This window comes from Mesoplodon densirostris, chromosome 4 (assembly GCF_025265405.1).
Source record: "Mesoplodon densirostris isolate mMesDen1 chromosome 4, mMesDen1 primary haplotype, whole genome shotgun sequence".
Lineage (NCBI taxonomy): Eukaryota > Metazoa > Chordata > Mammalia > Artiodactyla > Ziphiidae > Mesoplodon > Mesoplodon densirostris.
Genome location: NC_082664.1, coordinates 20,810,348 through 20,836,682, shown reverse-complemented (window position 1 = coordinate 20,836,682; position 26,335 = coordinate 20,810,348). Strand labels below are relative to the sequence as shown.

At 36.4% G+C, this 26,335-nt stretch overlaps 1 non-coding gene across 1 annotated transcript; it reads right to left on the bottom strand.

Annotated features, from left to right (window-relative positions):
• Window positions 1–1,286: 1,286 nt before the first annotated feature.
• On the bottom strand, window positions 1,287–1,393 carry LOC132490119 (U6 spliceosomal RNA). The gene has a single exon (XR_009532479.1). It is a non-coding gene; the product is annotated as a U6 spliceosomal RNA (small nuclear RNA).
• Window positions 1,394–26,335: the final 24,942 nt, after the last annotated feature.

Genomic DNA, 26,335 nt, shown 5'->3' with positions numbered 1-26,335 from the left:
AGGTATATGCCCAGTAGTGGGATTGCTGTGTTGTATGGTAGTTCTATTTTTACTTTTTTAAGGAACCTCATACTGTTCTCCATAGTGGTTGTACCAATTTACATTCCCACTAACAGTGCAAGAGGGTTCCCTTTTCTCCACACACTCTCCAGCATTTATTGTTTGTAGAATTTTTGATGATGCCCATTCTGACTAGTGTGTGGTGGTACCTCATTGCAGTTTTGATTTGCATGTCTTTAATAATTAGAGATGTTGAGCATCTTTTCATGTGCTTTTTGGCCATCTGTATGTCTTTTTTTGGAAAAATGCCTATTTAGATCTGCCCATTTTTTTGATTGGGTTGTTTGTGCTTTTCATACTGAGCTGCATGAGCTGTTTGTATATTTTATTTATTTATTTATTTATTTATTTATTTATTTATTTATTTATTTATTTATTCTTTTTGCGGTATGTGGGCCTCTCACTGTTGTGGCCTCTCCCGTTGCGGAGCACAGGCTCCGGATGCGCAGGCCCAGCGGCCATGGCTCACGGGCCCAGCCTCTCCGCGGCATATGGGATCCTCCCAGACCGGGGCACGAACCCGTATCCCCTGCATCAGCAGGCGGACTCTCAACCACTGCGCCACCAGGGAGGCCCTGTATATTTTAGAGATCAATCCCTTGTCAGTCGCTTCATTTGCAAATATTTTTCCCATTCTGTGAGTTGTCTTTTCATTTTGTTTATGGTTTCCTTTGCTGCACAAAAGCTTTTAAGTTTAATTAGGTCCCATTTATTTATTTTTGTTTTTATTTTCATTACTCTAGGAGGTGGGTCCAAAAATATATTGTTGCGATTTATGTCAGGGAGTGTTCTGCCTATGTTTTTCTCTAAGAGTTTTAGAGTATTAGATCTTACATTTACGTCTTTAACCCATTTTGAGTTTATTTTTGTATATAGTGTTAAAGAATGTTCTAACTTCATTCTTTTACATGTACCTGTCCAGTTTTCCCAGCACCACTTATTGAAGAGACTGCCTTTTCTGCATTGTATATTCTTGCCTCCTTTGTCATAGATTAATTGACCATATGTGTGTGGGTTTGTTTCTGGGCTTTCTATCCTATTGCATTGGTCTATATTTCAAAAGTCAAAAGACTTTTGATCTATATTTTTGTACCAGTACCATACCTTTTTTTTTTTTAATAGTGAAAAATCAGTTTCAACATTGAGTGCCAGACATTGTACTTTTGACCCATAGCTTTTCCTTTGGAGCTGATGAGCAAAGGGTGTCTGGACGGTGAGGAAGGGCACAAAATATGGAATGATTTACAAATTTGCATGTCATCCTTGTGCAAGGACCATGCTAATCTTCTCTGTATCATTCCAATTTTAGTATATGTGCTGCCAAAATTAGCACTACCATATGGTTTTGATGATTGTACCTTCGTAGTATAGTGTGAAGTCATGGAACCTGATTCCTTCAGCACTGTTTTCTTTCTCAGGCTTGCTTTAGCTATTTGGAGTCTTTTGTGTTTCCATACACATTTTAAAATTTTTGTTTTAGTTCTGGGAAAAATGCCATTGGTAATTTGATAGGGATTGCATTGAGTCTGTAGATTGCCTTGGGTAGTATAGTCATTTTTGACAATATTGATTCTTCCAATCCAAGAACATGGTATAGCTCTCCATCTGTTTGTGTCATCTTTGATTTCTTTCATCAGTGTCTTATAGTTTTCTGAGTACAAGTCTTTTGCCTCCTTAGATAGATTTATTCCTAGGTATTTTATTCTTTTTGATGTGCTGGTAAATGGGATTGTTTCTTTCATTTCTCTTTCTGATCTTCTGTTGTTACTATATAGAAATGCAAGAGATTTTTGTGTATTAATTTTGTATCCTACAGCTTTATTGAATTCATTGATGAGTTCTAGTAGTTTTCTGGTATCATCTTTAGGATTTTCTATGTATAGTATCATAAATGACATGATTTTAAGCATCTTTTCATGTTTCCATCTGTATACCTCTTTTGGAGACATGTCCACTCAAGTCCTCTGCCCATTTTTTAACTGGATTATTTGTCTTTTTAATGTTGAGTTATAAGTATCTTTTAAATATTCTGATGCTAGTGTCTTACAAGATACATAATTTGCAAATGTTTCATCTCATTTTGTGGGTGGCATTTTTACTTTCTTGATACTATCTTTTGATACACAAAGTTTTTCATTTTGACGAAATCCAATTTATCTATTTTTTTCTATTTTTGTTAGTGCTTTTGGTATCATATTTAAGAAACCATTACTTAATCAAAAGTCACAAGGATTTATACCTATCTTTCCTTGTAAGACTTTTGATTTTTTAGTTAATATTTGTATACAATGTGAGGCAGGAATTCAACTTAATAGCTTGGCATGTGGATAGTCAGGTGTCCTACCACCATTTGTTGAAATGACTATTTTTTTCCAATTGACTGGTATTGACACTTTTGTAAAAAATCAATTGGGCATAGATTTGTGGGTTTGTTTGTTGTGGGCTTGTTTCTAGACTCTTTTGTATATTTTAGAGATCAATCCCTTGTCAGTTGCTTCATTTGCAAATATTTTTTCCCATTCTGTGAGTTGTCTTTTCATTTTGTTTATGGTTTGTTTGTTGCTAGACTCTCCACTCTTTTTCATTAATTTACATATCTATCCTTATGCCAAAATCACACTGTTTTGATTACTGTAGATTTGTAGTATACTTTGAAGTTATGAGTCTTCCAACTTTGTTCTTTTTGAGTATTGCTTTGACTATGAGGCTTCTTGCATGTACATAGGAATTGTAGGATCATACTTTTTTTTTTTTGCAAAAAGATTGTTGATATTTTGATATTGATTGGATTCATGAAATAAGTTTGTAGACTATTGCCATTTTAACAATACTAAGTCATCCAAACCATGAACACAGATGTCTTTCCACTTATTTAGCTCTTCTTTGATTTTTGTCAGGACTGTTTGGTAGATTTTCAGTATACAACACTTACCATTTCCTGGTTAAATTTGTCTTTAAATGTATTATTCTTTTAGATGCTATTATAAATGAAATTGTTTTCTTAATTTCATTTTTGAGTTGTTCATTTCTAGTGTATAGAAATACAACTGATTTTCTTATGTTGATCTTACATCCTACAATTTGCTGAATTTGCTTATTATCTCTAATATATTTTAAATGTATGAATGTATTAGGATTTTCTAATTATAAGTTCATGTTATTTGCAAGTAGATTAGCTTTACGTCTTCCTTTCCAATTTGGATTGCTTTTTTTCCTCTTACTTAATTGTTCTGGCTAGAGCTTATAGTACAATGTTAAATGAAAGTGACTAGAGCTGATCTTAGGGGGAAAGTTTGAGTCTTTCACAATTAAGTATGATGGTAGTTGTACGGGATTTTCATAGACGTCCTTTATCAGAGTGAGAAAGTTTCCTTCTATTCTTAATTTGTTCAAAGTATTTATCATGAAAGGGTGTTAGATTTTATCAATATCTTTTTCTGCATCTATAGGGAGTGCCACTTTTTTTCTTTATCTATTGCTATGGTCTGTTACACTGACCAATTTTTTTTGTGTGTGTGTTGAACCAACTTCAAATTCTTGGGATAAATTCCACTTGGTCATGGTGTGTAATCATTTTAATACATTGCTGGACTAGGTTTGCTGGTATTCTGTTGAGGGTTTACTATTTATAAAAAGTATTGGTCTGTAGTTTTCTTGTGATGTCTTTGGCTTTGGTATCAGGGTAATACTGGCCTCATAGACTGTGTTAACAAGTGTGCCTACCTCTTTTATTCTTTTGAAGTTTGTGAAGGATTGGCATTAATTTTTCATTATAACGCTTGGTAGAATTCACCAGTGAAGTCTTCTTGATCCTAGGTTTTGTGATTGTTCTTGGAAGTTTGTTTGTTTGTTTTAACTGATTCAATCTTTTTACTTGTTATAGATCTACTCTAATTTTCTATTTCTCTTTGACTCAGTTTTGGTTGAGTGTGTGTTTCTAGGAATTTGTCTTGTACTGGTACCAACACAGTGGGCTGTTATTTTCATGGCTACCACTGAACTTGGGAGTGGGGGATGGGATAAGGGCAGATTAAAACAATACAAAGCTTGTGATATTTTACTACTCTTCAGTCATTTTTTTAAAGTGCTTTCTGAGTTGCTTTTTGTAGAGTTCCAAAAAGTTGACTCTGATGCTTTTGCCAGCATTTTAGTTGCCTTTATCCAGGAATGGATTTTGGAGTTCTTTATTTAATAATTTTATTGATATCACTCTATATAATATTTTATTAAATCTAGACTTTATCCTCTTTCAGTGACCTTTAAAACAAGCAAAAACTACTTTTTATCAACTAGAATTGATTTTTATTTCTTCCCATAAATAGTTTTTAAATATTTGCAATATAACCTTATTTTTGGCTTTATTTTAATTATATCTATGACATAAACTAAATAATTATGGTGTTTTTAATCTCACACTGATTTACATAAATACAAAATTTAAAAAGCCTTGATAGAGATAGTGGAGAGTTTTTGGAAATATTCTAAATTTCTGGACATTGATGGAACTGATTCAGTTAATAGGAAGAGCCACTGATCACTATTTTAGAATTTTGTTTACAATTTTTCTACATGTATGTGTCAATAGCTATTGTAATTTTATTTTCTCTTAAGATTTATTGTATATAATTGGTTTTTCCACATCACCCATAAATATCTAGAGAGTAACTTTTTCTGTCATTTCACCCATTTTTTTCTCCTGGATGTTGTCAAATAGAAAGGGAATACATCAAGAAATCAAAGAGAGGTATAGATTTAGAGAATTGTAAGATTTACTTCTTTTTATTTGTATAACAATTCAAAAATACATTTTGTTGGATAGTGAGAAAAAAATGGTTAAGCACAAATTTAAAAAAAATATATAGATGCTCTTCATTTGTTCTTTATAAATGATTTGTTAGTATATAATTTTGTAAATATACTGGAGTATATTCAATTAACCTCTTATGGAAGGATGTTTGTGTTGATTTTAATATTTTCTTTTACAAATAACTTTGTATATGTTTTCTCTTTGCATAAATGTTCATGACAAAATTTTAGAAATAGGGTTCCTGGATAAAATAATAAAAGGTTATGGATGTTTATTAAATATTTCCATATAATTTCCATAAGATTCACTTCATTTTGCATTCTCTTGATCAATTTTGAAAATGTCAGATTTTTAATCATCTCTCTAAAGAGAGTATGTTGACAAGATTTTGGAGCTTGCCAGTCTGAAATATAAACAATTATATCTCTGTAAAGATTTAATTTGGATCTGAATATCTTCTCAGAGGCTCACAGATGATTTTAACATTTTTTTAATCTTTGGAACTTTTGTATTATTGTGAAAAATTATTTCTAAGTGGCTTTTAGTTTTTTCTTCTTGGTTTTATGAATTCCTTGTTTGAGATAAAAATAAAAAGTTACAGACATTTTTCTTCCAGTTTGCTATGGTCTTTTAATTTTGACTCTGGTGTTCCTGTCATGCAATTATTTTTTCTTTAATGGAACAAGTTATCAATCTTTTACTTTGTTCTGGATTTTTCAGACAAATTTAGAAAAGCTGACTCCAATCCCAGGTAACAAATAAATTTTTCTCATGCCTATTTCTCCTGCTTGTATGATTTTATTTTTACATTTAGATCACCAAAATTGTTGGGGGTTATTCTGCTGTATAATGTGTGTTATGAATCCATTTTTTTTTTGCCCAAATGACTATACAGTTTTACCAATACCATTTATTGAAAAGTACTTTATTTTGCAGTATTTGAAATGCTAATCTTATCATATATAAAATTTTCAAATGTTCTTGAACCATTTCTGAGTTTTTTGTTCCATATGGTTGGTCTGTCTATTCATCTGGTTCTATACTATTTTAATTTTAGAGGCTTTACAGAATGTTCAGGTATCTGGTAGAGTTAATCCACCTACATTACTTTATTTTTCAGGACATGCTTGACAGACACTGTCCTTTGAATAAGGATGGGTGAAAAAGAAGGAAAAAATGTTGTGATTTGGAATCTATTCCAACAAGCATTTGCTAGAGAATTAACAGATTTTAATTAAAAAATAACAGAATTTTATATTCTGACACAAATATTAGGCTTTATTATTCTGACACAAGAACTCACTACGCATATAGTAAGGTGCTACCTTATTTATAATGGAACCATCTTCAAGACCACAGAATCCATAGTCACAATCCTTGGGGTATCAAGCTGCAACTATTACCGACTGTGAGATCTTGGGCAGGTTACACTCTCTATGCCTCAATTCCACTATGTTAAAAGGGGAAAATAACAATACTATAATTTAATGTTGCAGAATGTTAGAAATAGAAAATTTATATTAATAGCTTAACATAGTGATTGGCAAATTAAAAATTCTCAATAAATTCTTAATTTATTGAGCTGGCACAAAATGTTTTTCTATCTTAAATGTTTTAAGGATAGAATTTATTTATTTTTAAAATAACTTGTTTATATACACTAAATCTCCATAGATTATGAACAAGATTCTCCAAAATTAAGGTTTTCAACTCATCTTATGTAATAATCAAAATTTACATAAAAAGAAACTGCAGTCTAGAGAGATGCATGATTTACCCAAGATCTCATAGAAAAGTAATGACAAAGTCCAAGAGCAAATCAGTTTTCTCAATTGATCTACTCCCTTCTATAAATTGAGTGTAGAACAAGATGATATATGAAATATATTTCAAACTCCATGATTGAATTTAAAATACAGAAATATTTACCTTCTCCTAGGGAAGCTGAACTTTGTAATGCCTTGATTTTTTTAAAGTTGCTTTTATTTTCACATTCTCCTATTGCCATGTATTTTTTCCATTTCATTGTATATCATGCATAATATAAAATTGGAAAGTTTAAATGAAATGGTTAGAATTTATCCACTCAAACTCTATCACCAATAATAAAACCTGGCTCTTATCCTGGCATTATTGTTTCAGCTTCACACTAACAATTTAAACACTCTTCAGCTGGAAAGCTGCTGGTTCAATACAATTTATCTTCATCTTTGGCTGATGAAGTATATAAAAAAAATCATCACATCATATATTCGCACATATCTTGGTGCTGTCAGCTTAATGAAACCAGCTGCATCCTTGTTTCTACAATAGGCACTAGTCCACATAAGGGGTGGATCTACAACATGTCATATTTCAGAGTACATTGAGTGAAGTTTTGTACACCAGAAGTGTTTATCTCTAATACAAATTGTCCCCTACAGTCAGGAATCATTGGTGGAGGACTCCTTCCCCACTGACATGGTAGGTAGATTCTCTAGGAGTGATTTGTATACTATAATATGAAAATAGAAGGGAAACCTAAAATCAGCAACCAACTTCAAATTTTGAGTGTGAAAATCCAGCATTGGAAGGGCAAGTCACTGTAGGGTAACATTAAAAGATGAATAATATTTTGGAAGTTTTTCCTATTAGGCATTCATCCTTTAGTTTAACTGTGATGCACATATTAGATCTGATAAAATGCATGGCTCAGACGGTAGCTATTGCCCATGATTTCACTGAAGAAAAAAAATGGCAAACAGCTGTGTCGGTTTAAAATACAGATCCCTAGGCTCTTTCTAATCATTTGGATTTAGTAGGTCGTGGAAGCAGTTTGAGAATTTAAATTTTACAATCACCCCAGATGAATCTGACACATTTGGTCCAGGGATCACAGATACTCCAGAGGAGGAAGGAGGCATTGCATGAAAATATCAGTGTGAAAGCCTAGAAGCAGCATGTGGCTGCCAAGGCATAAAGGGGAGATTTCGTTGTTTTACTCAGGCTTCATCAGGAATGATTTTTGCAGTGAAGGGATGTCCTTTATAAAGGCAATGGATTACAACCCTGACAGCAGATCAGAATACTTTGTAGAAATTATTCTGCTGTAGTCGGCTCTAATGAGCTTCCAGATTTGAGAAGGACAGGTGGCATGTGTCCAACAATCAAAACAAGTCTAAAATTTTTTGTTTACAATTTAAATTATAAATCAATGGAAGTCTCTATTCATTATGAATATACTGAAAAATATTATGGAATGAAACTACTTTTAGTCAAACTGTTCATGTTGACTAATATAATAGCACAAGTCACTAATTACTGTGACAGATTGGTAGGGGCAAAATTTTATTTTTTAAAAATTTTTATTGGAGTACAGTTGCTTTACAATGTTGTGCTAGTTTCTACTGTACAGCAAAGTGAGACCGCTATACATATATATATATATATATATATCTCCTCTTTTTTGGATTTCCTTCCTATTTAGGTCTCCACAGAACATTGAGTAGAGTTTCCTGTGTTATACAGTAGGTTCTCATTAGTTATCTATTTTATACATAGTATCAATAGTGTGTATATGTCAATCCCAATCTCCCAACAGAACAAAGTAAGTCAGAAAGAGAAAAACAAATATTGTATATTAACACATATAAGTGGAATCTGAAAAAAATTGGTATAGATGATCTTATTTACAAAGCAGAAATAGAGACACAGATGTAGAGAACAAACGTATGGATACCAAGGGGGAAGGGGGCGTGGGATGAATTGAGTAGGGACAAAATTTTACTGTAAAATTTACTTAATTCTGATATTTGATTGGGATAACACTTCAATGTTGTAATAACTCTCAACGAGGTTTTAATAATATGGCAATTCTCCTCTAATAAAAATTTCTCAAATAGAAATATGTTTCCAGGAGTACCTTCATGATCAGGAGGCATTCAATCCAATGTTGAGCCCTAAGGTCAGTGCTAAACAGGGTTTTGTTCAAGAAACACAGGGAAGAAAATTTTCTATAGGCTTTATTAATGTACTTTAATTTTTGTATCATATGTTGCTGTACATTTTCAAAATCCTTTGATATACATTGATCTTTTGGTTTAGTTTCAGAGCTAGCTTTAATTTGCCAAAAAAAAGAAAAAAAAAGTTTAAACTTAATCATGGAAAGGATGTAAATAGAAAACCAAGTGACAAAAGAAAAACATCTTGTAAAATCTGTGATGCTTCTTATCAAGTAAAATGAGTGAATTTTAGATTATACCTTGTGTTTCCCCTTCATCTTTGTATTGGTTATGTGTTGTCTCAAACAAGTTATCACAAATTAAAGTGGCTTAAAGTAAAATAAATTTATGACTTTTCATGAGGCTAATGGTTACTGGTCTCAGCAGGGCAATTCTTTTATTGGTCTCTCTTTTGCTCACTTGCAGATGGGAGCAGCTTATCCTAACAATCTCAAAATAGCTTTATTTACATGCCTGGCATTGAGGCTGGCTATTGGCTGAGGTATCTCAATTTTCTTCCATGTGGCTTTTCTTCCTGCAGAGATCTAGACAAGTTTACTTACAGAACACTCTTTGGGTTCCAGAGAGCAAAAGGGAAGCTACCAGCTCTCTTAAGATCTAGTCTCTAAAACTCACACTTCATCACTTCTGCCATATTCTGATGGTCAAAATAAATAAAGGTAACCCTGGTTCAATTGACACAGAAATAGTTTCCAACAGCTGATTAAAGACAAGGTATAAAAACACAAAGATGGAAAGAATATTGGTGGCCATTTTTGTAGACAGTCTACCCAAACTTGAATGAATTTACATAAAGCATTTTTATGTATTAGAAAATTGATCATTATAAGTAAATCTACCAATCTCTCACTGGGCAAAAAGTACTGGACAGAATTTAACATATGCTTGCTGAGTATCACTTGAATTTCAGTAGAATTCATAGTTAATTTTGGAAGTCTGTGTTTTGGAGAGTATAAGAGGTCAGAAATGGGTGCTAAAAATTTATAGAAGAATATATTTTCCTATTTTGAAACAGAATGTATAAATTGAATATCTAATTAATGCTCTACTTCATTTATTCACTAATTTTAAAGGACTTTGCAGCAGTGTATTTAACAACTAATGTCAATATATTGTATTAGATATAAACTTTGTTAGATATTTTTAAATATATAGAGAGGAAAAACATTATGGGGAATGAATAATCCTGATCATGGATAAAGTAAGACCCCCAAGAAGAAAATATCTAAGTCCATTTCTCATCAAAATTTTGGAATCCCTTCTCAATACTTTAAAAATTCCATCCCCATGACTCTTCCCAAGGAAAGAGAATTTTGATTGTGTATTGAAAAGAAACCATGAAAATAAAACTTGACTTAAAGGTATCTATTCATGGTCACAGTTACTGAAATTGTTCTTTTTATTAATCTGACATGTATAAGAGCCCTTCAAGAGCTATAAAAAATTACTTTAGCATTAATACATTTAATGAAGAAGACAATGATAGTACAGAATTTCAACACTGTAAATTAATATCTATCTATGTATCTATCTATCTCTCATCTATAGTTTATTGTTTTCACTCCTTATGATGGTTAGGAGATTCTCTGAACTCATTTATTGTTAAACAGGTATGGACTGTGTATCATCCATAGCTTCTTTTTTTCTTATAAAAGATTATGTTATTTTAGTTTATAGTGATGTGTGTGGAAAAATAGTAAATGTCAGGGTTCTAGGAATTGCGTGTTTTGATACATTATTTGAATTGATGGAATGTAACGAGCTCCTATACTCAGAATCTATGATGGCTGGGTTGGAGCGTCCATGCTGCTTTTCACTCTTGTGTACAAAAAGAAGACTGCTTGAATAACTTTACTTACCATGAGCTAATCTCAGTCCTCACAGGCAATATTAATGGCATAACATAGAATAAAGTGACACAAAGGGAAGTATACTCTTGGAATAGAGAATAACATAGAGAATGACATAGGAGAAAAAACCACAATTATCCCTGTTATATTGCTTAGAAAGTTACCTTTTTTTTCCATTGAGTCATTTTTATGATTGCTATAAATTATCACAAAAGAGACAACATTTTATTGCAGTACAAATATGTTCATTTGTGAACAAAGTAAACATTCTTACCTCAGGTGTGTATTTCTAATCAGCATTCAGTGACTATCATTTTAATCAGCCTTGATTGTGCTCAAAGGTTTTAAAGATTTGGCAGTTAGAAATAAACATCTCTTTAACCAATAGTTGTTGAGAAGGAGCTATGTGCTAAATACCATGCGAAACTCCAGGTATATAATTTCTGCCTTTAAGGAGTTTAAACTCAAGTTTGGAAATATAATATATTAATGCATATATGTGGAATCTAGAAAAGTGGTACAGATGAACCAATTCGCAAGGCAGAAATAGAGGCATAGATGTAGAGAACAAATGTATGGACACAAAGGGGGGAAAGCGGTGGGGGGCATTAATTGAGAGATTGGAATCGACATTATACGCTAATATATATAAAATAGTTAATCAGAAAAAAGCATATATATATATATATATATATATATATATATATATATATATATATATTTGGTCATTCAAAAAAAATAAGTCAAGTTTGGTAGGAGGAAAGTTAATTGATCATTAAAATCCACTCATTTAAATGGTGTTATAGAAGAAAACATGGGATGTTATGACACCCACATTACATCTTGTCGTGAAGGATAGGACAGCTCCATCAGATCTAATATGATAAAGACTTCTAGAAGAGGTGGCTCTTGAGATGAGTTATGGCGGATAAGTTGAAATTTAATAATTAAATAAGAAATAAGCAGGATATTTTTGTTGGAAAGAATAGTATGGACTTTCATGCATGACATAAAACACTATATGAGATGCCGCTAGTGCCCCACCCATATCCAGTCCAAGCTCAACTCCAGTCTGTGCAGGTTGCATCTTAGGGCAAGACTCTGTGATTTTGTTTTGTTTTTGAGGGCTCTCTCTTCACATGTGCACCATGTGGTAGGCAGAAGTGCCAGGGAATTAGTGCACCAGAGAACAGCCCCCAGGCAATGATGAATTGGAATTGGGTGATCAAAAGTATAACATTCTTGCATTTTTTAATTGAAATATACTTGATGTACAATATTATGTTAGTTTCAGGTGTACTGTATAGTGAAATGATCACCGCATATATTACAAAATTATCACCACAATAAGTCCAGTAACCATGTGTCCCCATACAAAGTTACTAAAATGTTATTGATCAAATTCCTTATACTGTATATTACATCCCTGTGACTCATTTACTTTATAACTGGAGGTTTGTACAACCTAATCCCCTTCACCTGTTTCAGTCCCACTCCACACCTCTTTTACACGACTGTCTATTTGTTCACTGTATCTATGAGTCTGGCTTTGATTTTTTCTTTTGTTTTGTTTTTTAGATTCTCCATATAAGTGAGATGATACAATATCTGTCTTTCTCTGTCCAACATACTTCACTTAACATAATACCATCTAGATCCATCCATGTTTTCACAAATGGCAAGATTTCATTTTTTATGGCTGAATACTATTCCATTATATATATATATATATAATGGAATAGTATTCAGCCATTTTATATATATATATATATATATATATATATATATATATATATATATGTGTGTGTGTGTGTATATATACCACATTTTTTATCCATTCATCTACTGATAGACACATTTGGCTTGCTTCCAACTTGACTACTTTAAAGAATGCTTCTAGAAACATGGGGTTGCATATATCTTTTCAAATTAGTGTTTTTGTTTTCTTCTGGGAAATACCCAGAAGTGGAATTCCTGAGTCATATGGTAGTTATATTTTTAATTTTTTTGAGGAACATCCTTATTATTTTCCCTAGTTGCTGTACCAATTTACATTCCCACCTACAGTTCACAAGGGTTCTCTTTTCTTCCCATCCTCCCCAACACTTTTTTTTTTTTTTTCCTCTTTCTTTTTTTTTTTTTTATTAGTTTCTGCTTTATAACAAAGTGAATCAGTCATACATATACATCTGTTCCCACATCCCCTCCCTCATGCATCTCCCTCCCTCCCACCCTCCCTATCCCTCCCCTCCAGGCAGTCACAAAGCACCGAGCTGATCTCCCTGTGCTCTGCGGCTGCTTCCCACTGTCTATCTAGCCTAGGTTTGGTAGTGTATATATGTCCATGCCTCTCTTTCGCTTTGTCACAGCTTACCCTTCCCCCTCCCCATATCCTCAAGTCCATTCTCAAGTAGGTCTGTGTCTTTATTCCCGTTTTACCCCTAGGTTCTTCATGACTTTTTTTTTCTTATATTCCATATATATGTGTTAGCATACGGTATTTGTCTTTCTCTTTCTGACTTACTTCACTCTGTATGACAGACTCTAGGTCTATCCACCTCATTACAAATAGCTCAGTTTCGTTTCTTTTTATGGCTGAGTAATATTCCATTGTATATATGTGCCACATCTTCTTTATCCATTCATCCGATGATGGACACTTAGGTTGTTTCCAGCTCCGGGCTATTGTGAATAGAGCTGCAATGAACATTTTGGTACATGTCTCTTTTTGAATTATGGTTTTCTCAGGGTATATGCCTAGTAGTGGGATTGCTGGATCATATGGTAGTTCTATTTTTAGTTTTTTAAGGAACCTCCATACTGTTCTCCATAGTGGCTGTACCAATTCACATTCCCACCAGCAGTGCAAGAGTGTTCCCTTTTCTCCACACCCTCTCCAGCATTTATTGTTTCTAGATTTCTTGATGATGGCCATTCTGACTGGTGTGAGATGATATCTCATTGTAGTTTTGATTTGTATTTCTCTAATGATTAATGATGTTGAGCATTCTTTCATGTGTTTGTTGGCAGTCTGTATATCTTCTTTGGAGAAATGCCTATTTAAGTCTTCTGCCCATTTTTGGATTGGGTTGTTTGTTTTTTTGCTATTGAGCTGCATGAGCTGTTTATAAATTTTGGAGATTAATCCTTTGTCAGTTGCTTCATTTGCAAATATTTTCTCCCATTCTGAGGGTTGTCTTTTGGTCTTGTTTATGGTTTCCTTTGCTGTGCAAAAGCTTTTCAGTTTCATTAGGTCCCATTTGTTTATCTTTGTTTTTATTTCCATTTCTCTAGGAGGTGGGTCCAAAAGGATCTTGCTGTGATTTATGTCATAGAGTGTTCTACCTATGTTTTCCTCTAAGAGTTTGATAGTTTCTGGCCTTACATTTAAGTCTTTAATCCATTTTGAGCTTATTTTTGTGTATGGTGTTAGGGAATGATCTAATCTCATACTTTTACATGTCCCTGTCCAGTTTTCCCAGCACCACTTATTGAAGAGGCTGTCCTTTCTCCACTGTACATTCCTGCCTCCTTTATCAAAGATAAGTTGGCCATATGTGCGTGGGTTTATCTCTGGGCTTTCTATCCTGATCCACTGATCTATCTTTCTGTTTTTATGCCAATACCACACTGTCTTAATTACTGTAGCTTTGTAGTATAGTCTGAAGTCAGGGAGCCTGATTCCTCCAGCTCCTTTTTTCATTCTCAAGATTGCTTTGGCTATTCGGGGTCTTTTGTTTTTCCAAACAAATTTTGAAATTTTTTGTTCTACTTCTGTGAAAAATGCCAGTGGTAGTTTGATAGGGATTGCATTGAATCTGTAGATTGCTTTGGGTAGTAGAGTCATTTTCACAATATTGATTCTTCCAATCCAGGAGCATGGTATATCTCTCCATCTGTTTGTATCATCTTTAATTTCTTTCATCAGTGTCTTATAATTTTCTGCATACAGGTCTTTTGTCTCCTTAGGTAGGTTTATTCCTAGATATTTTATTCTTTTTGTTGCAATGGTAAATGGGAGTGTTTTCTTGATTTCATTTTCAGATTTTTCATCATTAGTGTACAGGAATGCCAGAGATTTCTGTACATTAATTTTGTAACCTGCTACTTTACCAAATTCATTGATTAGCTCTAGTAGTTTTTCGGTAGCATCTTTAGGATTCTCTATGTATAGTATCATGTCATCTGCAAACAATGACAGCTTTACTTCTTCTTTTCTGATTTGGATTCCTTTTATTTCCTTTTCTTCTCTGATTGCTGTGGCTAAAACTTCCAAAACTAGGTTGAATAAGAGTGGTGAGAGTGGGCAACCTTGTCTTGTTCCTGATCTTAGTGGAAATGGTTTCAGTTTTTCACCATTGAGGACAATGTTGGCTGTGGGTTTGTCATATATGGCCTTTATTATGTTGAGGAAAGTTCCCTCTATGCCTACTTTCTGCAGGGTTTTTATCATAAATGGGTGTTGAATTTTGTCGAAAGCTTTCTCTGCATCTATTGAGATGATCATATGGTTTTTCTCCTTCAACTTGTTAATATGGTGTATCACATTGATTGATTTGCGTATATTGAAGAATCCTTGCATTCCTGGGATAAACCCCACTTGATCATGGTGTATGATCCTTTTAATGTGCTGTTGGATTCTGTTTGCTAGTATTTTGTTGAGGATTTTTGCATCTATGTTCATCAGTGATATTGGCCTGTAGTTTTCTTTCTTTGTGACATCCTTGCCTGGTTTTGGTATCAAGGTGATGGTGGCCTCGTAGAATGAGTTTGGGAGTGTTCCTTCCTCTGAAATTGTTTGGAAGAGTTTGAGAAGGATGGGTGTTAGCTCTTCTCTAAATGTTTGATAGAATTCGCCTGTGAAGCCATCTGGTCCTGGGCTTTTGTTTGATGGAAGATTTTTAATCACAGTTTCAATTTCAGTGCTTGTGATTGGTCTATTCATATTTTCTATTTCTTCCTGAGTCAGTCTTGGCAGGTTGTGCATTTCTAAGAATTTGTCCATTTCTTCCAGGTTGTCCATTTTATTGGCATAGAGTTGCTTGTAGTAATCTCTCATGATCTTTTGTATTTCTGCAGTGTCAGTTGTTACTTCTCCTTTTTCATTTCTAATTCTATTGATTTGAGTCTTCTCCCTTCTTTTCTTGATGAGTCTGGCTAATGGTTTGTCAATTTTGTTTATCTTCTCAAAGAACCAGCTTTTAGTTTGGTTGATCTTTGCTATCGTTTCCTTCATTTCTTTTTCATTTATTTCTGATCTGATCTTTATGATTTCTTTCCTTCTGCTAGCTTTGGGGGTTTTTTGTTCTTCTTTCTCTAATTGCTTTAGGTGCAGGGTCAGGTTGTTTACTCGAAATGTTTCCTGTTTCTTAAGGTGGGATTGTAGTGCTATAAACTTCCCCCTTAGAACTGCTTTTGCTGCATCCCATAGGTTTTGGGTTGTCGTGTCTCCATTGTCATTTGTTTCTAGGTATTTTTTAATTTCCTCTCTGATTTCTTCAGTGATCACTTCGTTATTGAGTAGTGTATTGTTTAGCCTCCATGTGTTTGTATTTTTTACAGATCTTTTCCTGTAATTGATGTCTAGTCTCATAGCATTGTGGTCGGAAAAGATACTTGATACAATTTCAATTTTCTTAAATTTACCAAGGCTTGATTTGTGACCCAAGATATGATCTATCCTGGAGAATGTTCCATGAGCACTTGAGAAAAATGTGTATTCTGTTGTTTTTGGATGGAATGTCCTATAAATATCAATTAAGTCCATCTTGTTTAATGTATCATTTAAAGCTTGTGTTTCCTTATTTATTTTCATTTTGGACGATCTGTCCATTGGTGAAAGTGGGGTGTTAAAGTCCCCTACTATGATTGTGTTACTGTCGATTTCCCCTTTTATGGCTGTTAGTATTTGCCTTATGTATTGAGGTGCTCCTATGTTGGGTGCATAAATATTTACAATTGTTATATCTTCTTCTTGGATCGATCCCTTGATCATTATGTAGTGTCCTTCTTTGTCTCTTCTAATAGTCTTTATTTTAAAGTCTATTTTGTCTGATATAAGAATTGCTACTCCAGCTTTCTTTTGGTTTCCATTTGCATGGAATATCTTTTTCCATCCCCTTACTTTCAATCTGTATGTGTCTTTAGGTCTGAAGTGGGTCTCTTGTAGACAGCATATATATGGGTCTTGTTTTTGTATCCATTCAGCCACTCTGTGTCTTTTGGTGGGAGCATTTAGTCCATTTACATTTAAGGTAATTATTGATATGTATGTTCCTATTCCCATTTCCTTAATTGCTTTGGGTTCGTTATTGTAGGTATATTCCTTCTGTTGTGTTTCTTGCCTAGAGAAGTTCCTTTAGCATTTGTTGTAAAGCTGGTTTGGTGGTGCTGAACTCTCTCAGCTTTTGCTTGTCTGTAAAGGTTTTAATTTCTCCATCAAATCTGAATGAGATCCTTGCTGGGTAGAGTAATCTTGGCTGCAGGTTTCTCTCCTTCATCACTTTAATTATGTCCTGCCACTCCCTTCTGGCTTGTAGAGTTTCTGCTGAGAGATCAGCTGTTAACCTGATGGGGATTCCCTTGTGTGTTATTTGTTGTTTTTCCCTTGCTGCTTTTAATATGATTTCTTTGTGTTTAATTTTTGACAGTTTGATTAATATGTGTCTTGGTGTATTTCTCCTTGGATTTATTCTGTATGGGACTCTCTGTGCCTCCTGGACTTGATTAACTATTTCCTTTCCCATATTGGGGAAGTTTTCAACTATAATCTCTTCAAATATTTTCTCAGTCCCTTTCTTTTTCTCTTCTTCTTCTGGAACCCCTATAATTCGAATGTTGGTGCGTTTAATGTTGTCCCAGAGGTCTCTGAGACTGTCCTCTGTTCTTTTCAATCTTTTTTCTTTATTTTGCTCTGCATCAGTTATTTCCACTATTTTATCTTCCACGTCACTTATCCGTTCTTCTGCCTCAGTTATTCTGCTATTGATCCCATCTAGAGTATTTTTTATTTCATGTATTGTGTTTTTAATCGATGCTTGATTCATCTTTAGTTCTTCTAGGTCCTTGTTAACTGTTTCTTGCATTTTGTCTATTCTATTTCCAAGATTTTGGATCATCTTTACCATCATTATTCTGAATTCTTTTTCAGGTAGACTGCCTATTACCTCTTCATTTGTTAGGTCTGGTAGGTTTTTATCTTGCTCCTTCACCTGCTGTGTGTTTTCCTGTCTTCTCATTTTGCTTATGTTACTGTGTTTGGGGTCTCCTTTTTGCAGGCTGCAGATTCGTAGTTCCCGTTGTTTTTCGTGTCTGACCCCAGTGGCTAAGGTTGTTTCAGTAGGTTGTATAGACTTCCTGGTGGGGGGGACTAATGCCTGTGTTCTGGTGGTTGAGGCTCGATCTTGTCTTTCTGGTGGACAGGTCCACGTCTGGTGGTGTGTTTTGGGGTGCCTATGGCCTTATTATGTTTTTAGGTAGCTTCTCTGCTAATGGGTGGGGTTGTGTTCCTGCCTTGCTAGTTGCTTGGCATAGGGTGACCAGCACTGTAGCTTGCTGGTCGTTGTCTGAAGCTGGGTGCTGGTGTTGGGATGGAGATCTCTGGGAGATTTTCGCTGCTTGATATTATGTGGAGCTGGGAGGTCTCTTGTGGACCCGTGTCCTGAAGTTGGCTCTCCCACTTCAGAGGCACAGCACTGGCTCCTGGCTGCAGCACCAAGAGCCTTTCATGCACCCAGCTCAGAATAACAGGGAGAAAAAGCAGAAAGAACGAATTAGTAGAAGAGAGAAAGAGAGAGGGAAAGAAAGGAAGAAGGGAAGAAAGGAAGGAAGGAAGGAAGAAAGAAAGAAAGGAGGGAGGGAGTGAGGAAGGATGGAAAGAAAGAAGGAAAGAAAGGAGGGAGGGAGGGGGCAATGAAAGCAAAAGGAAGAGTGAATGGAAGAAGGGAGGGAGGGAGGGAGGAAGGGAAGAAAGAAAGAAAGACAGGAGGGAGGGAGGGAGGAAGGAAAGAAAAAGAAAGTGGAAAGAAGAAGGGTGGGAGGGAGGGAGGAAAGAAAAAGAAAGAAGGAAAGGAAGAGCGGAGGGAGGGAGGGAGGAAGGGAAGGTAGGAAAAAAAGAAAGAGCAGGTAAAGTAAAATAGAATAAAGTATGACATATAGTAGCGTTATTAAAATTAGAAAGTAATTATTGAAAAAAAAAAAAAAAAACGGACCGATAGGACCCTGGGACATATGGTGGAAGCAAAGCTATACAGAGAGAATCTTACACAGAAGATTGCACATACACATTCACAAAAAGAGAGCAGGGGGAAAAATCAAAAATCTTGCTCTCCAAGCTCACCTCCTCAATTTGGGATAATTCGTTGTAAAAAGAGGAAAAGGGCAAGAAGTCTGAAATCTTGCTCTCTAAGTCCACCTCCTTACTTTGGAATAATTCGTTGTAAAAAGAGGAAAAGGGGGGAAAGTCTTAAATCTTGTCCTCAAAGTCCACTTCCTCAATTTGGGATGATTCGCTGTCCATTCATGCACTCCACAGACGCAGGGCACATCAAATGGACCGTGGAGCTTTAATCCGCTGCCTCCGAGGCTGCACAGAGAGATTTCCCTGACTCTGCTCTCACAGCTCCCGGGTCTCAGCCTTGGACCTGGCCCCGCCTCTGTGCGTAGGTCGCCGGAGGGCGTCCGTTCTTCGCTCAGACAGGACGGGTTTAAAGGAGCCGCTGATTCGGGGGCTCTGGCTCACTCATGCAGAGGGGAGGGAGGGGCGCGCAGTGTGGGGCGGGCCTGCGGCGGCAGAGGCCGGCGTGACGTTGCAGCAGCCCGTGGCGCTCCGTGCGCTTTCCCGGGAAAGCCGTCCCCGGGTCTCGGGACCCCGGCAGTGGCGGGGTGCACAGGTCCCCCGGAAGGCGGGGCGGACAGTGACCCGCGCTCGCACACAGGCCCCGCGGCTGCGGCGGCGGCGGTGGCGGGCGGCAGGGGGCGGCGGCGGCAGCGGGCCTCGGCGGCGGCGGCGGCGGGCAGCAGCAGGCGGCAGCGGTGGCGGGCCGCGGGGGTGGCGGCGGCGGCGGGCCGCGGCGGCGGCGGCGGGCCGTGGGGGCGGCAGCGGCGGCGGCGGGCCGCGGGGGCGGCGGCGGGCCGCGTCGGGCGGCAGCGGCGGCGGCGGGCCGCGGCGGCGGCGGCGGCGGTGGGCCGCGTCGGGCGGCGGCGGCGGCGGCGGGCCGCGGCGGCGGCGGGCAGCGGCGGGCGGTGGGCGGCGGCGGGCCGCGGCGGCGGCGGGCGGCGGCGGCCCACGCCCGTCTCCGAGGTCCACGCCTTACCCGCGGCTCGCGCCTGTCTCCGGCGCTTCCCTAAGCAGCCCTTTTAATGCCCTCTCCTCGCACACCAGGAAACGGAAGTGAAAGTGAAAAAAGACTCTTGCCTCTTCAGCAACTCCAGACCCTTTCCCCGGACTCCCTCCGGGCTAGCCGTGGTGCACTAACCCCTTCAGGCTCTCTTCCTGCCGCCAGCCCCAGTCCTCTCCCTGCGCTCCGACTGAAAGCCGATACCCAAGCCTCAGCTCCCAGCCCCGCCCGCCACAGCGGCCGAGCAGACAAGCCTCTCGGGCTGGTGTGTGCCTGAGGGCACCGATCCTCTGTGCCGGAATCTCTCCGCTTTGCCCTCCACACCCCTGTTGCTGTGCTCTCCTCCGCTACTCCGAAGCTTTCCCCCTCCGCCACCTGCAGTCTCCGCCCGCGAAGGGGCTTGCAGTGTGTAGAAACCTTCCCTCCTTCACGGCTCCCTCCCACTGGTGCAGGTCCCGTCCCTATCCTATTGTCTCTGTTTATTCTTTTTTTCTTTTGCCCTACCCAGGTATGTGGGGAGTTTCTTGCCTTTTAGGGGGTCTGAGGTCTTCTGTCGGCGTTCAGTAGGTGTTCTGTAGGAGTTGTTCCACGTGTAGATGAATTTCTGATGTATCTGTGGGGAGGAAGGTGATCTCCGCGTCTTACTCTTCCGCCATCTTCCTCCGGCCCCCCCCAACACTTTTTATTTCTTATCATTTTGATAATCACCATTCTGACAGGTGTAAGGTGATAGATATTTCATTATGGTTTTAACTTACATCTCCCTGATGATTAGTGATGTTAAGCATCTTATCACATGCCTGTTGGCCATCTGTATGTATTCCTTAAAAAAAAAAGTCTATTCATGTTCTCTGCACATTTTCTAATCAGATAGAGTTTTCCTGATACTGAGTTGTGTGAGTTCATTTTATATTTTGGTTATTAACCTCTTATGAGAAATATCATTTGCACATATCTTCTCCCATTCAATAAGTTGCCCTTTCATTTTATTGGTGGTTTATTTCACTGTGCCAAATGTTTTTATTTTGATGAAGTTCCATCTGTTTATTTATTTATTTATTTATTTGTCCTTGACTAAGGAGACAGAACCAAAAAGTATATTGCTAAGAACATTGTCAAAGAGCACACCAATACTGCCTATGTTTTCTTCTAAGAGTTTTATGGTTTCAGATTATACAGTTAAGTCTTTAATCCATTTTGAGTTTATTTTTATATGGTGTGAAAAAATAGTCCAGTTTGATTCTTTTGCTTGTTGTTGTCCAGTTTTCCTAGTGCCTTTTATTGAAGAGGCTATCTTTTTCTCATTGTATATTTTTGCCTTTTTGTAGATTAATTGATCATGTATGTGTGGATTTATTTCTGGGCTCTCTACTATGTTCCATTGATGTATATGATTGTTTTTGTGCTAGTACCATAATGTTTTGTTACTGCAGCTTTGCAGTATAGTTTGTGATCAGGGAGCATGAATCTCTAGCTTTGTTCTTGTTTCTCAAGATTGCTTTGGCTCTTGAGGGTCTTTTGTGTTTCTATACAAATTTTAGAATTATTTGCTCTAGTTCTGTGAAAAATGCCATTGGCATTTTGATAGAGACTGCATTGAATCTGTCAGTTGCTTTGGGTAGTATGGTCATTTTAACAATATTAATTCTTCCAATTCATGAGCAGGATATATCTTTCTATTAGTTTGAGTTGTCTTCAATTTCTTTCATCAATATGTTACAATTTTCTTAGTCCAGATCTCTTACCTCCTTGGTTAGATTTATTTTAGATTCTTAATTATTTTTAATTCAGTTGTAAGTGAGATCATTTTCTTAATTTCTCTTTTTGTTAGTTTGTTGATAGTGTATATAAATGTTACAGACTTCTGTCTATTAATATTAATTGAAAATTAATATTGTATATTAATTTGTATCCTGAACTTTCCTAAATTCATTGATGAGTTCTAATAAATTTTGGTGGCATCTTCAGGATTTTCTTTATATAGTAACATGTCATCTACAAACAATGATGGTTTTACTTCTTTCTTTCCAATTTAAATTCCTTTTATTTATTTTTCTTGTCTACTGTGCCTAGGACTTCCAATACTATGTTGAATAAAAGTGGTGAGAGTGGGCATCCTTGTCTTGCTCTTGATGTTAGAGAAAATGATTTAGTTTTCACCATGGAGTATGATGTTGCTGTAGGTTTTTCGTATATGTTTTTTTTTTTATTATCTTGAGGTATGTTCCCTCTATGCCACTAAGAGTTTTTAATCATATATGGTTGTTGAATTTTCTCAAAAGCTTTTTCTGCATCTATTGAGATGATCTTATTTTTCTTCTTCAGTTTGTTAATGTGGAATATCAAGTTGATTGATTCACAGATATTGAACTATATTACTATCCCTGAAATAAATCCCACTTGACCATCATGTATGATCTCTTCAATGTATTGTTAAATTTGATTTGCTAATATTTTGCTGATTATTTATATATATATTCATCAGTGATATTGGCCTATATCCTTTTTTTTTCTATTTTTTGGCAGTGTCTTTATTTTTGCTATCAGAGCAATGCTGGCCTTGTAGAATGAGTTTGGAAGCATTACTTCCTCTTTTACTTTTTGGAATAATTTGAGAAGGATAGGTGTTAACTCTTCTTTAAATGTTTGGTAGAATACACCTGTGAAGCTGTCTGGTTCTGAACTTTTTTTGTTGGGAGTTTTTCTCTTTTTTTTTCTTACTGATACAATTTCATTACAGGTAATTGTAGGGACTCAACTTTCTGGTGCAGGACTGCCAGGTTGGGGTTTCTAACATGGGTCTCAGACCATTCACTTCTTGGGGAGGATCTCTATGATTATAATATTCCTCCTGTTTTGAGATCACTGACCTGGGGAGGTGGGTCCCTCCTATCTGTCTCATTGTGAGTTCTTTCTTTATGTATTTATTTGTGGAAAATCTTTTCTGCTAATCTTCAAGTCATTCTCATATACTTTCTCAGTAAGTAGTTGTAATTCTGATGTGTTTCTGGGGGGAGGTGAGTTCAGGGTCTTCCTACTCTCCCATCCTGACCACATCTCCCACCTTCCTTGCAGTTTTGATGGGACAACTCTGAGGTGTGATTTTTTTGTATGTTTCCCATACTTCCCCAAGAGTATAGTCCGTCATGGTAACCTGCTCTTTTATACGATCTATACTGCCTTCTTTTCCTTCCTTATTTCACTTATGTACTTCCTTTCATATGCTTCCTGGGATACATTTTCAAATAAGTAACTTGTTCTTAAATCCTTATCTAAAGGTTTCTTTTGGGAAGAGTCAACTGAACACAATGTCACCTTGTAACAGCCCAGTATGACTGGAATGAAGACTATGGGTAAAATATTGTTAAAATTCTCACACAAGGTAAAAACCTAAAGGAAATGGGAACACAAATGCACAAATACACATATATACAAACAACACACAGGGAAATTAAAATGCAAAATCACACTATATATAATAATAGTTAACATTTATTAAGAACTTATTATATGCCAAACTCTGTACTAAGTGTATCATATACAGACTTTCTGTTTAACCCTTACAAAATTTTTCTGAGAAAAGTTTTATAATCTCCCCCATTTTACTGAGGAAGCTAGTCATGGAATGGTTAAGTGCCATATAACAAATGGTAAACAAGTAGTCCAGAATATGAATACCTCAGTTAGATAGTTTGAAGAATGTTCGAAAATAGAAGGAGGAGCAAAGGTGAGGAAGAAGAAAGAGTTTGAGCATGTTGAAGAACAATAAGGAAAGTCTAACCCTCAGGCATAACCTTGGAGTAAGGAACTACATGAGGGGGAAAATGTCCCCATTGATAGAGTTATGATAAATTGTAATAAAATAGTTATAATTATCATGTATTAATTTTTTTGTCAGGCACTATACCATCAGGCACTATATCATAAGAATATTTTATTCTTACAAAAATATTCGGTGTTCTTATTACTCACATTTTATTGAATATAAAACTGAAGACTAGTGATTTTAAGAGAGGACACGTAGTGCCTGAGAGGCAGAATGGTATTTTAGACCTCTTGGGTTTACACTATCTTCTATCATCTGTTGCCTTCCTGGCTGCCTATTTACATTGATCCTCTGAAGATTTTATATATCAATGTATAAAATTGATTAACAAAAAGAAAATTTTTAAATCTTATACTTTAGTAGTAGAGCCATCTACTTAAGTTTGTTACAATTTTGGAATAAGGATAAGAAAAATGAATCACAATCATCTCATAACAGGAGAGAGAAATTAGGAATACTCTAAGGCTTTGTACTACACATAAAGTGGTATAGTGTTATTTCAAAGTGTACTTAGATTATTTAAAAATGTATATTGCATGTTCTAGGGAAATAATTATTTGTTTTAAAAAGTATAGTGATGTGGGTTTCCCTGGTGGCGCAGTGGTTGAGAGTCTGCCTGCCAATGCAGAGGACACGGGTTCGTGCCCCGGTCTGGGAAGATCCCACATGCCATGGAGCAGCTAGTCCCATGAGCCATAGCCACTGAGCCTGCATGTCCGGAGCCTGTGCTCTGCAACAGGAGAGGCCACAACAATGAGAGGCCTGTGTACCGCAAAAAAAAAAAAAAAAAGAAAAAAGGTATAGTGAATTGATGAGAGGAAATAATATGAAATCATATTAAATGCTCATTTAAAACCATAGAACATAGGAAAAAGGGAGGGGGAATTGATACAACAAGTAGAAAACAGTTACTTTGCAAATATTAATCTAGTCTCTAAATAATCATTTTAAATATGAATTTTCTAAATACAACAATTAAAAGACAGGATTTTTCAGTCATAAAATAATATTAGTAATTAACAAAAATAATATTAGTAATTAATAAACAACAATAATAATACAAGACAGCTACAGGTTGTCTATAAGAAACCACTTAATTGTTTTATTTTTTTTATTAATTTATTTTATTTATTTTGTTTTTGGCTGAGATGGGCCTTTGTTGCTGCGCGCGGGCTTCCTCTAGTTGTGGCGAGTGGGAGCTACTCTTCGTTGCGGTGCACGGGCTTCTCATTGCGGTGGCTTCTCTTGTTGCAGAGCACGGGCTCTAGGCACACGGACTTCAGTAATTATGGCTTGCATGCTCTAGAGCTCAGGCTCAGTAGTTGTGGTGCACAGGCTTAGTTGCTCCAAGGCATGTGGGATCTTCCCAGACCAGGGCTCAAACACATGTTCCCTGCATTGGCAGGTGGATTCCCAACCACTGTGCCACCAGGGAAGCCCAAGAAACTACTTTAAATATAAAGATTCTGAAAAGTTAAAATAAAAAGATAGAGAAAGTTATATCATGATAACACCAATCAAAATTAAATAAGAATAGCTATATTAATCTCAGACAAAGCAGACTTCAGAAAAAGGAAAATTATTAGAGAAAAATAGAAGTTTTACATAATTGTAAATGGGCCTGATCTAAAAGAAGATATAATTACTTTAAATGTTATTCAACTGATATCAGTGTCAAAATATATAAGAAAAAAAATCTGATAGCACTACAAGGAAAAATAGACAAACTTCATGAGTATAGGTGGAGATTTCAATGTTTTTGACAGGTCAAGCAAGAATATAGTTGACTTAAACGTCACTATCAATCAACTTGATTTAATTGACTTTTACAGAATACTCTGACAAGCAAGAGCAGCATATATATTATCTTGTTCACGTGGAACATTCACCAAGAGAGACCACATACTGGGCCATAAAAATAAACCTTAAAACATTTAAAGGCAAAAAGAACTGTAGCTATAACCTAAGCTTTCACCATAAGAAACTCGAGAGAGAAGAGCATTTTAGGCCTATAGGAAGGGAAGAAAAGAATTTAAAAAAATAGAGCAGAAGCAATGAAATTAAAAAGAGGAAAACAAAAGAGAAAATCAACAACACAAAATCTGGTATTTTTAAAGGATTAAGACAATTTATAAATCTCAAATCAGACTAACCAAGATAACAAGAGAGCAAGGGGGCTTCCCTGGTGGCGCAGTGGTTGAGAGTCCACCTGCTGATGCAGGGGACACGGGGTCGTGCCCTGGTCCAGGAAGATCCCACATGCCATGGAGCAGCTGGGCCCGTGAGCCATGGCCGCTGAGCCTGCGCGTCCGAAGCCTATGCTCTGCAACGGGAGAGGCCACAACAGTGAGAGGCCTGCATACCGCATTAAAAAAAAAAAAAAAAAAAAAAAAAAAGGATAATAAAGGAATACTATGAGCAACTCTATGCCCACATATTGGATAACTTCAATG